General features: G+C 45.2%; 1 long non-coding RNA gene across 1 annotated transcript; it reads left to right on the top strand.

Annotated features, from left to right (window-relative positions):
- Positions 1–2,609: 2,609 nt before the first annotated feature.
- LOC134729950 (uncharacterized) lies at positions 2,610–6,276 on the top strand. The gene is made up of 3 exons (XR_010111526.1): positions 2,610–4,133; positions 4,227–4,291; positions 4,624–6,276. It is a non-coding gene; the product is annotated as an uncharacterized LOC134729950 (long non-coding RNA).
- Positions 6,277–15,177: the final 8,901 nt, after the last annotated feature.

The raw sequence follows: 15,177 nt of genomic DNA, 5'->3' as shown, positions 1-15,177 counted from the left end.
AAACATACGTGTGCATGTGTTTTTATAGCAGCATGATTTATAATCCTTTGGGTATATACCCAGCAATAGGATGGCTGGGTCAAATGGTATTTCTAGTTCTAGATCCTTGAGGAATCGCCACACTGTCTTCCACAATGGTTGAACTAGTTTACAGTCCCACCAATGGTGTAAAAGTGTTCCTATTTCTCCACATCCTCTCCAGCACCTGTTGTTTCCTGACTTTTTAATGATCACCATTCTAACTGGTATGAGATGATATCTCATTATGGTTTTGATTTGCATTTCTCTGATGGCCAGTGATCATGAGCATTTTTTCTTGTGTCTATTGGCTGAAAAATGCAGGTGATATTGACTCTGGTGTGTCCACTGCTCATGGATGCACCTCAGGTGTGCCCACCCACCCTGAAGAGAGAGAAGGGAAGATGGAAGGCACGATCGAGAGCCATCCCCAGGGCCCTGCCTGCAGCTCCTGCTTCTGTCTAAAGGTACCCATCTAGCTCCAGAAAAGTGCCAGAGGAGGAATCTCCCAAGCCTGATCCCCACTCCAGACCAAGCCCAGGCATGGACAGTACCAACAGTGTGGCTCACCACACTCGCTGCTCCCTGACCCTGTGGTCGGCCAGGCACTGAGCCTTCACAGAGAGTTTATCTCCACTCAACCTATGTCATGAAGCTGCAAGAATCAGTCATTTCCCATCACCCACATCATAGTCTGGGAACTTGGAACCAGTCGCCTAACTTACTTTGATTTCTGTCACTCCAGGGCACACAGAGCATTGAATGCAGGATTTTTCAAGTTTTAATATATAGATGCATCACCAGGGAGCCTGCAAAAATGCAGACTCTTACTCAGTCACTCTGGGGTGGGGCCTGAGTGCATTTCTAACAAGGTGATGCTGATGCTGCTGGTCCAACACCATAATTTATGGAGCAGGAATCTGAGTCAGCCCCTCATGTTACAGGTGGGAAGACTGAGCCGAGAGCAGGAGAATGGCTTTCTCGTGATACTTAAATCAGGCTGGAGGAAGTGTTTCAGGTAGTCTCACCTACCTTCTGTCACCTCACTCATGATACAGACCCCCAGCTCTTTAGGGAAGTGCTTCTCAAGCTTTAATGTGCACATGAATTACCCAGGATCTTGTGAAAACACAGATCTGATTCAGTAGATCTGTGGTGAGCCCAGAATCTTAATCTTGTCACAGCTCTCAGGTGGTGCCAATGCTGTTGGTACATGGATCTCATTTGAGTAATAAGGTCCCGGACAATGGCAGTGCTATGGTTTGAATGTTTGTCCCCTCCAAAGCTTGTGTTGAAATTTAGTTGCTATTGTAACAGTTTTAAAAGGCATACCTTTGAGAGGTGGTTAGGCCCTGAGGGCTCTGCCCTCATAGGTGGGATTAATGCCCTTACAAAAGGGTGAATTCAGCCCCCTTTTGCCTTTCTCTGTCTTTGCCTTCTCACCATGTGATGATACAGAAAGAAAGCCCTCACCAGATGACAACATTTTAATCTTGGATTTCCCAGCCTCCAGAGCTGTGGTGAAATAAATTTGTTCTTTATAAAGTACTCACTCTTGGGTATTCTGTTATAGCAGCACAAAACAAACTAAGATATGCAGTAAGAGCATTGACTTGGTGACATCAGGAAGCATCAGTAGTTTATGACTGGCTGTTACATGCATTCACTTCCCTGAGGCTCACAGCTGCCATGGGGCACAGCCAAGCCAAAGGTGTTGATTTCCCCCATACCTAGTTGGTTTCCTACCTGAGGTCAGCCCAGAGAGGAGCTGTGCTCTTAAGGCTGCTGTTGAAAAGAGAAAAAAGTTTAGAATAGTGACAGACTTTAAGATTTCTGATAGTGGAAGTCACGTACAGCTTAGTTTCTGTGGAAATGCTTTCCAGGGTTGTCTTTAGCTACAGAGACCAAAGCTAGAGCAAGGCAAAGTAAAGCTGTGGCAAAGATGGGGGTGAGTGTGCTTAATATACATTCCCCCCTTTTTCTTATTAAAAGAAATCTGAGTTTACTGGAGGCATCGAAGTACCCAGCTTTTAAAAAGTGCCATTTCTATTCTCCCTTGAAGCTAGGAATAGACTTTCACTAAGTTCTGGCCAATTAATTATAAGTGGACATTGCTGGATGAGGCTTCCAGAAAAGATCCTCAAAAGAGGAAGAAAAATCACTTGGTATATGCCTTTTTATCCTTCACCATCTCTTCCTTCTTGCTGCCTGGAATGCAGATGTGAAGGTGGGGCTCCAATAGCCATCTTGTGTCTGTGAGGCACTCTGAAGAACAGAAGCTATATCTTTAAGATGGTAGAGTCAAAAGATGGAAACAACATGAGTACAGATGGAATCATGGATCTGCTGCATTAACCCTGAACCACCTACTTCTGCATATCACATTATGTTACAGTAAAAGAGACCCACATATTCTTTAAGCCTCTCTTCTGTGAGTCTCTGTTTCAAGCAGTTGTGGGGAACTTCTAACTGATTCTGTCATCCATCCTGAAAAGTGATGCAACAATACATTTATGTATTCCATTCCCAGAATGAAATAATGGAATTGAAATTGGATTTAAAATGACCAAAAGTGGACAAATTTGTGTGGAATGAGCTAGAGAGAGTGCCACTGTATCTATGAGTGGGTGTGTGCAGCCTGCTTCCAGGCCTACAACATCCTCATTGCAAGGACTCTTTATTGCCCCCTTTGTGGGTAAACTATGGCAAACAGAGGCTGCTTGGGTCTCACATCCATTCTACCAAATAGCAGCAGGGTGACCATGGACCCAGTTGTCAATCCCTCTTAGGCTCTAGTTATCTAAAAAAATGGAGAGGTCAGGTGCGGTGGCTCACGCCTGTAATCCCAGCACTTTGGGAAGCTGAGGCAGACAGATCACAAGGTCAGGAGATTGAGACCATCCTAGCCAACATGGTGAAACCCCATCTCTACTAAAAATACAAAAAATTAGCAGGACATGATGGCGGGCATCTGTAATCCCAGATACTAGGGAGGCTGAGGCAGGAGAATTGCTTGAACCTAGGAGGTGGAGGTTGCAGTGAGCTGAGATCGTGCCACTGCACTCTGGCCTGGTGACAGAGCAAGACTCCATCTCAAAAAAAAAAAAAAAAAAAAAGAAAGAAAAGAGAAGAAAAAGAAAAGGAGACTGTAATGAAAAATGCTTATTTCTTAGGGTTGCTGTGATCCTTAAATGAGACACAGCTCAATTAGCATTGATTACTATTACTGTTTATTAAATATTTATTGTACGTATATTTACTAAATTTTGAAGAGCCGAGATGGGGACACAAAGATGACAAAAGAGTAGCCCTATTCCCTCAAGGACCTCCCAATTTCATTCCTTGAAGAGAGTTCTTCCGTGCCTTTGTCAGGAAGACATTTAGATGCTGCCAAAGAAACAACCCAGAAGGTGAGGCTGTATCCTAGAACTCAGCCTCTGCAAGCCTGTAGGCAGACATTCTACCAGGAGTAAGTTCTAAATGGATTTCTCCAGGACACCCAAGAGTGTGCAGAGAACTGGCTGCCTCAGCATCTTGCTTGATCTTTCTCTTGAAAAGTGTGTCTCTAACGCAATTTCCTCAGCATTAAAATATGAAAGATAAAGCCACTTATCTCCCAGGGCTTCAGGGAGAACTCAGTGAGGGCTTGCAGGTCAAGGGGCCAGGTGTGCTACCAGCCGTCGAGTCCATGACTGTCCCTCCCTCATGGGGTTCACCTGCTGGTCCCGTCCTCATTCAGATCCCTTCTCTACACCGCTATGCTGAGGGGTCCAGCTGCCAGCCCCATGCGCTGCTTTGCAGAGGACTGCTCATGTGGGACGGGAGTATCCTTCCTGGTGCTGGGTGTGGAGTTGTGGGAAGAGGAGGAGTCCCATGGGTAATTACAGCAAACCTCCACTTATCCAAATAAATGAGTCAGGACTCTGCAAGGCAGGGAGGGCAGCAGCTCCCTCCGAGGTCTGCCTGCATGAGGCCTGTCTGTGCTCAGCCCAGGACTTGCCTCAGAGAAAGAACTGGAGGAAGCGAGCCTTTCTTCCCCTCTCTCTTTTGAGAGCTAACTGGTCTGCCCTCAATTCCTGGTAGCTGCCCCTCTGCCACCAGCCTGGATCAGGAAGGTGGGGAGGGGAGAATGTGGCTTAGGGGCCAGAGTCAGGCAGGAAAGGGGTCCTGACAACAGACTCCTCACTCTCCTTCTCCTCTCACTTCAGAGCTGTGGCTCACAGGACACAGGAATACTTGCTTTTTACCAGACGACTGGCTCCCAGCTGATGGGGTAAGTGTTCATGGATAAGTTCAGGGGAAGGCCTGGAACTCATTTAGAAAATTTTATCAGAGGAACCTGGGAGCCACCATTGCCCCTCCCTACCACTAAGCCACCCATTGATCTTTGGGTGAACACTGTCAATCCCAGCCCCCCCCCACGCCATACATTGAGCCCCTCCTCTGCACCCCCAGCCCAGCCATCCTCATTCTGGGAATTAATAAGATAATCCTGTAAGGCTCTTTATGAATCACAAGAACCAGTGTCAGCTGGTATCATTCGTAGCATTAGTGTGATTCTCCCTGGCTCTCATCATCCTTTGTGGCCTCACCCTTCCTCCATAGCCCAGAACAGCTTGCTGCAGAAGGCCATTGCTGATGAAGGAACCCAGCGCCACATCCAGATGCCCTGCCTGCTCTTCCTGTGCTGCGGCCTGCCCAGGTCAGGATGCACAGCTCCTGTGTCTCAGAGAAATGCACTAAGTGCCTTTCCTAATGGTTCATGGACTCTCCCCAGAGAATAGTAGGTTTAGTGCTGCTGACGTAGTCTCTGGATCTTCTCCCTCCACTCTGTGGTCTGCCAGCATTCCCTTTGTGGACACCCATTACCATTCCAAGCTTGGTGGGAGAATGCTTAGGCTGGGAGGTGAGAAAGCTGCTTCCCCAAGATGCATGCCAGAGCTCCAAGTTGGGTTTTTTTTCCTCTATGTCCTGGAATAATATGTCTCACAATGTTAGCAGCAGTTACCTTGGAGTGGTTTTGGTAGTGGTGTGTGTGTGTGTGTGTGTGTGTGTGTGTGTGTGTGTGTGTGTGTGTGTTTTCCTAGGGTTTCTAGATGTTCCAGATGTAATGTTAGTTTTCTGATATCTGATAATTTTTAAGGTTAACAAAACCAAATAAATTACAAGATTTGGTTAAAGCAGAGCAACCAGACCACACCAGATGAGAATGAGAGGAGCAGCGCCAGAATGGGAGACCTGGGTCTCAGAATCCGTTCCTGCCCTGGCGTGGACTTACTGTGTGACCTTAGGCAAGTCCTTTCCCCTTTCTGACCCTCTGATTCTCGTCTGTGAAACAAGAAAGCCAACGAGATGAGCTCTGTGGTCTCTCCCAGTGCTGACATTCTTTCATCTACTCACCCTGTGGAGACACTCTAGATCTCTTTTGGCCCTGTTACTTTGCAGATGGTTAAGAAATATGCCCACTAGCTCTTTCCTGCCTTCCAGGGCTGAGTGATGCCACATACCACACACTGAGTCCCTAAGACCAGAACTCTGCAAGGAATTTGATAAGGGTAAACCATTAAATTCCACAGGGCAGTGGTCCTGAAACTTCAGTAGGCATCAAAACACCCAGCTTTAGTACTCTGTTCTTCCCCAAGCCCATCCCCAGGGAGGGACAATATTGCTCCGTCACAGGCCTACTGGACACAGACTGTGTGGATACTCCCAGAGCAGGAAGGTGTGGAGTTGGACTCTCTTGGACCAAGGATGAAGTGGACGTTGCCTGGAAGAAGAAAGGGGACCTTCTTGATTGGCAGAGACCTCAATATTTTGTGCATCCTGTTAAATTTGGCTGGGGAGAAATTCTGAGCTAGGCATAGTGGGAAAGTTTAAGGAAAATTGCAGAACCAGAGGAACATGGCCTCTTGATATAAAAGGGAAGCTGGGTTGCAGGCCCCAGGTGTCCCAGCCAGAAAAAAAAAAAAAGATGTCTTGCCAAGCAGAGTGCCAAGCAGTAACCTACTGCCTTCAAGAAACCATGCAGGCTTGGACAATGGGCATGTCCACTGTGACTGGGATATCAGAGCACCTTCCCCAAGTGTTTCAGAACTAGTAAGGCAGGCCTGGAAAGCTTTGTTTGCTTCTGAGAGGAGGTGGAGAGAGGAAGAGCTCCAGGGATGACTGAGATGTTCTCATCCCCTGGAGGAATGAGGGCTCAGAGAGACATTTAGTTTAATTTTATAAAAATAAAGTAACGTAGCATTTCTAGCACCAGAGCATTGTGGTGAAGTAAAATCCCTACTTTCTACACACAGATCTTCAGATGATCTGAGGCAGGCTGGCAGCATGGTATCCAGTCATCTCCTTGCACAAGATCCTTCATCAGGGTTTTGGTCCCCGTCACTAAACATCCCCTACCACCCTCAGCCAGGTGTGCAGGTCCCACTCTCCTAAAGGAGTGGTATACCACTAAGGACTGAATTGTGTCCTGCCAAAATTCGTAGATGGAAGCCTAAACCCCAGTGTAACAGGACTTGGAAATGAGGCCTTCAGGAGGTAGTTAAGGTTAAATGAGGCCTTAAGGTTGAGGCCCTAATCTGATAGGATTGGTTATCTTAGAAGAGGAAGCGAGATCTCTCTTCTATGCAGTCTGTGGTATTTTGTTTGGGCAGTACCCAAGCTGCAATGCTTGACCCTCTATATCAGAATTACCCAGAGTACTTGTAAAAAATGTAGAATCTTGGAATCAACTTCAAACTTTCCAAAAAAGCAAAAAGGAAAAAAACAATAAGATCTTAGGAATGGGACTCCGGAATATGCATTTTAGGATCACCCCAGGCAATTTCTGAAGTTTGACAGGCACTCATTTCTAGGTCTCCCTATCTCCCCTCCCCACCCTCCATACCCCAAGGAGTCCAGACACAAGTCTGCCCCTTCCAGGAAAGTTCCAGCCCACCCTGGTCCCCTCCAGGAAGATCCCTGGATGGATGTTCTGCTCTGAGTGCCAGGAAGTGCACCTAGGGAGAGCAGAGATGTTTGCTGTGTGCAGTCATCTCTGACAGTGACAGGGGTTGTGGGCAGGTGCACACTTCCATGCCACCACAGTGGTTTCTCAAAAGACACCTTTCCCACATAGCTGCCATCTCCCCTCCAGCACTCTGTCCTTTATTGGCCACAGTCACAGACAGATTGTTCTGGACTTACAGGTGTCAAGCGCATGAGCCTTCCTAGCCAAACTGTGAGCTCTTTGAGGGGGAGGCCATCTGACTGCCCTCTCCCAGAATACCAGCTCCACATATAACTTCTATTACTGAGAAACACAGTCCCAGCTGGTTCACTGCCTTAGCCTTATGGCCAGCACCTGCCTTCATCTCTCAAGTGGTTGATTCATGAGTCAGGAGAGTACCATCTCTGGCCTGGGGGAACAGGCACCTCAGGGCTCCCCTCAGAAAACTCTCCTCCAAGAGAACAGACTCCTAACCAGTCCCCCCACCCAGTTTTTCATCTTATTTTACTTATCAAAGTAATATCTTCCACTGTAGAAAACCTGGAAAGTACAGGAAATTAACTGCATTATTAAAAGTACATTTTTGAAACTCTCCTCTGCCAATTTCTACTTCATTTGTTCATTCATTCAATCATTCATCCAGCAAATATTTGAGCTAACAGTTCTCTACCCAAATAAGCATTAGAGAGGGAGAAAATACAGGTCGCAGAGCAATTTTCACCCTGTGTGGAAATGCTAACATCATTTTTGATTTAAGATATGTAGTTCATTTCAATTAAATATATATTATATTGAAATGCTCCTCGGACTCGTATTTCATCTTGAATTGAAATATCCATTAACATCCATTCCGTATTTCCTCTGTCCACTTAGATTAATTCCAAGCTCCTGATTCTCTTGGGCATGGCATAGCTCTTAGAACACACCCCACTTCTTTCAGCCCATCTCTCAGTTTTTCCTCCAGCTGAGGGCTAAGAGGTTTGAGATCTCAAATGTTTTCTTTTCTTCTAAAAACCTTTCTGTCCAGCTTGTGCTGATCCACATCAGGCAAGACATTTTACTTTGAACATCTCTCTGTAAAATGAAATGCTATTGTCTAAGAATGGTGCCTACAGATTTCACTGCCATTGCTGATTTAAGCATCTTTTCTTCTACCTATTTTTTTCTTACTTTGAAATTACGAAAACAGATATCAATTATGACTGTAAAACAATTGTCATTTTAATGAATGTGAATCCATTTGGAAGATAATGTGAGCAACACTGCATCTCTCACAGCAGCACAACCCCCATTCAATCCTATTAGAACTAGGAGCCTGGGGTACAAAACAAAATCACAACTCTTTTAGTATTCAGATCAGTATGATTTCAAGCTCTGTTCTGTTCATTGTGAGGGTGTCCCTCTTCTCCAGAGCTACCTGCTCTACAGAGTTCACGAATCTTGATGATTCACTGAACTTGGTCCATCCATGTGATGGTAATTTGGAATCCCAGGGGTCAAGGTATCAATTTGCTGTGTTATTACTCTGTTAAACCCTTTCCTCCCAAATGACTTCATGACCCCTATACAGAGTGTCCCTCTTTCATTCCAGAAACTTTCCTGTCTCAGGGGTTTGGGGTGGGAGGTGGTTCAATGAATCTCATGCCTACAGAACCCCAGGCCTTCCAAACAAATATCATATTATACTTTCTTCCAGAACAATGGTTGTTCAAGATCCTGAAGGGTCTCAGGACCCTTTGCAACTGTGCCTCCAATGAGTGCCCCTTTGCAACTATGCCTCTTCCCCCTTAAATCAGACCTCTGACAGCATCCATGGAGACCTTTCTAAATCATGAATCCAGCCCCACTGCTGCCTTCCCTGCATAGAATGACCCTCTCTTTCCCTATGGATACAACCCCAGCTTCACAATTTCCACAGTTTGGATCTCCTGCCCATCCCCCAGCCATGCTTCCCCCTTCCTCCCTTTCCACTTCACCTCATACTCTGTGACTTCACAGAGGATGTTCTTTCCTCCAGTGTTTGCAGGAGCCCCTTGCTCTGCGTGGAGTGAAGCTCCCTCCTATTCTGAAACTTCCCCAGAGTTGATGGATCCCTCCTCTGTTTCTTGCTCTGAGTTCCACTGTTGCCAGGCCATACTGTGTTGTAATTTTCAGCTCTATGGCCTGTCTTTCTCACCTCTCCCTAAGGATGGTGACTGCACTTCAGCCATCTTGGTGTCTCTAGGCTCTGGCACAGAGGGAATGCTCCAGTCATGAAACAGAAAGCCCCATAGTCCCAAGTTCTCAAATCTACCTTTGGTTGGGGCGGGGAAGGTTTGAGAGGCTAGTGCACCCAAAACTCAGTCTTTCTTCCAAAGGCCCTGAGCCCAGGAGGAGCTACCAGAACTATGGAGCAGTTTTAATTCGGGTATCTGACCACAGGCAGCATGTGCCCACAGCCGTCCCCATGGGAACCGTGTCAGGCGAAGCTCCGACTCCGAGTGAGCAGCCTGCCTCAGCCCTGCACTCCCTCCGGCCTACTGCAGCCCCAGGGCCCAGCAGGACACCCACAGCCCCCACCTCAGGGTCCCACAGGGGCTGCAGCTGCAGGGATCTGGGTGGGCAGGTTACCATGGAAACCAAGCTGCTCATCTCTCCCTGGTGTCTGGAGTTCTGACAGGAAGGCCAGGCTCCACCAACGCATCCTCATTCCTGGGCTCCTCCTCGACCTCTCTGCCGGTGTCCAGGGCACATCATGAACACAGAGATGGATTAAGAGTCTGAGAGGTGCAGGGAAAGCAGAGGAACCAAGAAACTGGCCATGATTCTCTCCCTGCCACCTCATCAGGCCACTGCCACAGTTCCCGGTGCAGGTTACCACCTGAAAGGAGTTGACTTACCCAACGGGTAGTAACCAAAGAAGGCCAGAGTCACATTTGGGAAATTTTGGTATCAGGACCCTTGGACCAGGAGATCTTATTCTGACCTCATTCTGATACTTCATAGCCTGATGTCAACGGTGAAGCCTCTCAACCTCTCTAAGCCCAGTTTCTCCACGTATAAAGTAAGGACCGTTTTATCCACCAGATTTTCATCGGGTTTTATTACTCAAAGATAAATTGCAAGCTACAAAGACTGTGTGTGTATAAGGGGTTGTTATTATCCAGGTTAAAACATAACCTGTATTCAAAAGAATTCGATCAATGCACATGTGACAAAAGCTGATGAATTATTAAAAGGAGCAATTCCTGGATTCCTCTCCTAAGTCTTAGCTCAGAACCTCTCTACCTAGCTAGGCCTGGTGCTAAGGGCTGGAGATCTAGAAACAAGGCATGGGCCCTGCTCTGGAGGAACTCCTGGCCTCACAGAAGTGTTGTTTGTTGACCTACTATGTGCCTAGCACTGTGAAGCATGCCAGAATAGACATGGTCACACTTTTCTTAAGGAGCCTAAATAAAACTTTTCAGGGAGATGAACACAAGACATACACCTATGAAACAGAGAAGGAAGATTGTAACTTATCTGGGAAAAAGGCTCTAATGCATGTCTCCAGTAGGTACAGGAAGATTCCTGTACTATAGCGTGGAAAGAGGAGATTGAGACAAAGGGGCAAACACTAGTCTGCATTATAAAAGTCTCTGGTTGGCTAGAGAAGAAAAAAATTTTTGCAAAATATGTTGCCTTCTGAGGAATAATTATTGTCTTTTAATATGTATTTGTTAATTCATCTAATTGCATATTTTGTCTCTCCCTCCCTTCAGAATGTAAGCTCCATGAGTGCAGAACTACATCTTTTCATTTTCATACTTCAGCATAGATTTTCATTAAGCAGATTTTCATTAAGCACTACCTAAATAATTACATAGTAGGGACAATAGGCATTCAACAAGCTGCTTGAAGAAGTGCTTTCTATCCACAGTGACATAAGTACTTCTTCTTTTATTTTTCCCCCAAAACTCCTATTGCAGTTGGTAGCACAGTAAAATCCTGCCATGATGCCCTATGTGGGGCCCAAAAAGTTCATTTGCAGAGAGTATGTGTTGCATTGTCATGAGGTCCATGAAGTGACTAGGCTGTGCCAACCACCAAGGATGAGAGCCAATTACCAACTGCTGTCTGTGTGAGTTTGTGTTATTCTAGGAAATGTCACTGCAAGAGGCATTAACGTGGTCATTTTCAGAATTAGTTGTTCAGTCTTTGTTTCCCTACTAGACTGTGAGCTCCTCACACATGGGCTGTGCTCAATAAATAAGTATTGAGTGAATGAATAAATGAATTCATAGGAGAGTAGAACATGAGTATTCCACCTTGGTTTGGAGGGTCAGGGAATGTTTAGTTTGAGGAGAGAAGGATGACTCAAAATTGGTAAGTGAAGGGAAGGGAATAAATGGGATGTGAGAAAACAAGCAAGAACATTTACAAAGACTCTGAATTGGAAGAGTGTGGTGTGTTCAAGCATCTGAGAGCAGCCCAATATCACTGGGGTGTGAAAGAATGGGTAAGGTGGGGCATTGTTAAAGAGAGACCATGGAGAACTCATAAACTACTTCTGGGATTGGGGACTTCATTGTAACAGCAGTGGGCAGGCACTTGAAGTTTCTCAGTAGAGGTGTCTTCTGACAAGATGTTCATTTTCATAAAGAACATGTCTGGAGAATGTGCTGCAGAGTGGTGAAATGACAGGGGGAAACCTGCTAGGCGCTCACCAATGTCATCTAGGAGAGAAGATAGTGATGTATCGTGTTGGTGGCCAGGGAGGTAGAATCAGGGAGTTTCTAGGAGTTCAAGTTAAAGGACTTGGTAGGGAATGGAGGTAGGGGTGAGGAATAGGAGGGACTCATGCATAACCTCTAGACTTCTGGCTTGAGTGTCCAGGTAGACGGTGACTGAGGAGGAGCTCTGAAGGAGAATCATTTTGGAGTGGGGCATGAGAACAGAAATATCTAGCTCAGTTTTAAACATACTCAACCGGAGATGCTTATGAGATACCCATAAATGGAGATTTGAGACTTTGCTACATTCACGGATATATGAGTCCAGAATGCAGGGGAGAGATTTGTATTGGAGATAAGGGCTTAGATGCCATTTAGGTATGAGGTAATTGAAGCTATAGGAGAGAATGAAATCACCAAAAAGAGGGCCTAGGACAATACCTTAAGCAATGTCATGATTCAATAGTCAGATGATGGAGAACCAGCTATGGAGGCTGAAGAGTATCCTCTGCCAATAAAAGCCAAGGGAAGGGCTTGCTTCTGCAAGGTGAATGTGGCCAATTATGCTGAACACCAATGATAAGGATCAACTGAGAAGATTCATGAGTCTACGGGGAAAAAATGGAAATCCCTCAGGATTATGGGGGGGGCCCCATCTTGGTCCCCCATGAAAACTTCTTCCTTCCTTGGATATACCCATTCCTCTCCCTCTTCCAGCTTGCTCCCTCTGGATAGGAATTCAAGAGTCAGACTATTTCCCTCTTTAACTGGAGTTTGGAGGGGGTGAGAGGAGTAAGTAGCTGGTGTCACTACGAGGTCCCTTGAAATAATTTTCATCATGATACATTATCACTGCTATAGACACTTCCTGTTGTTTCCTAAAACAGGAAGCTGGGCCCTTCAGAAATGGGCCTCCTTCCACCTCTGACAGGCTCACTAAAGTGGACCAAATACCCCCCAGCCTAGATATCATCAGAATGTTAAACACCCACCTCCTTTGCTCTTTTGTACCTTAAACGAACCACTTCTGGATAGCTTAAAGAGATTCATCATTTAAGATTTGGCCTCCTATCCAGCAGTAGGTCATTGGGAAAGAAGGTTTAATTAGGGCTGCCTATGACATTTTACACACACAGCCTTGGAACCTATGACAGAACACTAGGTATCACCATGAATAACTGGCACTAAAGGAATTAGGCCACTTGCATGGGTGCTCAACGAATCCAGAGCTTCCCTACCCTCCCTGTATGCCACCACTCTTCCATCTGCTATCATGCTTACTTTAATATCTTTAAAAATATGTAACATTTTAGGGTGGGGGCCGTGGCTTACGCCTATAATCCCAGCACTTTGGGAGGCCGAGGCAAGCGGATCACCTGAGGTCAGGAATTCGAGACCAGCCTGGCCAACATGGCGAAACCCCATTTCTACTAAAAATAAAAAAATTAGCCAGGCATGGTGGTGCGTGCCTGTAATCCCGACTACTCGGGAGGCTGAGGCACAAGAATCACTTGAACCCGGAAGGCGGAGGTTGCAGTGAGCCGAGATCGCACCACTGCACTCCAGCCTGGGCGACAGAGTGAGACTCCATCTCTAAATAAATAAATATAAAAAATATATAACATTTTATTTTGAAATAGTTTGAAAGGGTTTTGAAAGACTCTCAAAAGGTTGTAAAAATAGTATTGTTTCCATGTACTGTTTACCCACGTTTCCCCAATTATAATATCTTCTACAATCATAGCACGTTGTATAAACCAGTATACAATGATATGTATACTGTCATAAATTGATATGGCTACATATTTTTTAACTCAGTATTTTTAACTCAGGTATAAGCTTTATTTAGAGTACACCAGCTTTACATGTACTTTCTTTTTATTAGTCTTATTCTTATTTTGGAGGGTCTAGAGTTCCATATAATTTTAATACAGTTTTTTTTTTGTAATTAAGATGTAAGTCCCACACCACAAAATTTATCATTTTAAGGTGTACAGTTCAGTGGTTTTTAATATATTCACAAAGTAGTGCAACCATCACCACTATCTAATTCCAGACATTTTTATCACTGTAAAAAGAAACCCCATACCCATTAGCACTCACTTCTTTTCCTCCCCTTCCTTGGCAACCACTAGTCTATTTTCTGTCTATGAAAGGACATTTCATATAAATGGAATCATAAAACATGAGGCCTTTTGTGTTTGACTTCTTTTACTTAACATACTATTTTTTAAATTTTATTTATCTATTTATTTATTTATTTATTTTATTATGCTTTAAGTTCTAGGGTACATGTGCACAATGTGCAGGTTTGCTACATATGTATACATGTGCCTACTTAACATACTATTTTTAAGCTTTGTCCAGGTTGTAGCACTTATCAGTACTTTTTTTTTTTTTTTTTTTTTTTTAGACAAAGAAGTCTTGCTCTGTCACCCAGGTTGGATTGGCTCACTGCAACCTCCACCTCCCGGGTTCAAGCAATTCTCTTACCTCAGCCTCCCGAGTAGCTGGGACTACAGGGGCATGGCACCATGCCTGGCTAATTTTTTGTATGTTAGTAGAGAGCAGGTTTCACCATGTTGCCTAGGCTGATCTCAAACTCCTGACCTCAGGCAATCCACCCGCCTTGGCCTCCCAAATTGCTAGGATTACAGGCATGAGCCACGGCCCCCGGCCAGTAGTTTATTTCTTTTTATGGCTGAACAATATTCTAGCAATGTATTTTTGAATGTGTATCCAGTGCAGAGCTGAGAGAGTTTCTTCCAGTGAGACATCTAAAGTTCCCTGGAATGGCTCTTTTCACTCTGTCAGATGCACTCCTCCGACTCTAACCAGCATCCATAAGTGGTCCAAGAATAAGGAGGGGAGTTGTAGGGGTTGAAATGAAGTTCCAGTAGGTGACTTTCCCCATGTGCCTTCCCTCTCTGTGTCCTCAGCTTCCACTCTGCCTCAGATGGTGAAGGCATTTGGCACAGACCTTGCACACCAAAGAGCGAAAGTATTTCCATCCAAAGGGAACCACCATAAAAACAGCCATATTGCAGTGGCTCACACTTGTAATTCCAACACTTTGGGAGACTGAGGTGAGATGATCGCTTGTAGCCAGGAGTTCAAGTCCAGCCTGGGCAACAAATCAAGACCTCCATCTCTACCAAAAAAAAAAAAAAAAACTTAAGAAATTAGCTGGGCATGGTGGTGCACACGTATAGTCCCAGCTGCTTAGGAAACTGAGGAGGGGTATCACTTGAGCCCAAGGATTCGAGACTTCAGTGAGCTATGATAATGCCACTGCACTCCAGCCTGGGAGACAGAGCAAAACCCCAACAACAACAACAACAAAAACACCAACAACAAAATTGGCAGCTTCTCCTGAACCATCAATCTGCAAGTATATTGGGATGAACCCTGAATGTGGTAATTAGTTGCAGGAGGGAAAAGATCACATCATACCAATAGTGTGGTAAGACTTCTGAA

This window comes from Pan paniscus, chromosome 2 (assembly GCF_029289425.2).
Source record: "Pan paniscus chromosome 2, NHGRI_mPanPan1-v2.0_pri, whole genome shotgun sequence".
NCBI classification, from domain to species: Eukaryota; Metazoa; Chordata; class Mammalia; order Primates; family Hominidae; genus Pan; species Pan paniscus.
Note: the sequence above shows the minus strand (reverse complement) of the source record. Positions and strands in the feature narration are given on the sequence as shown.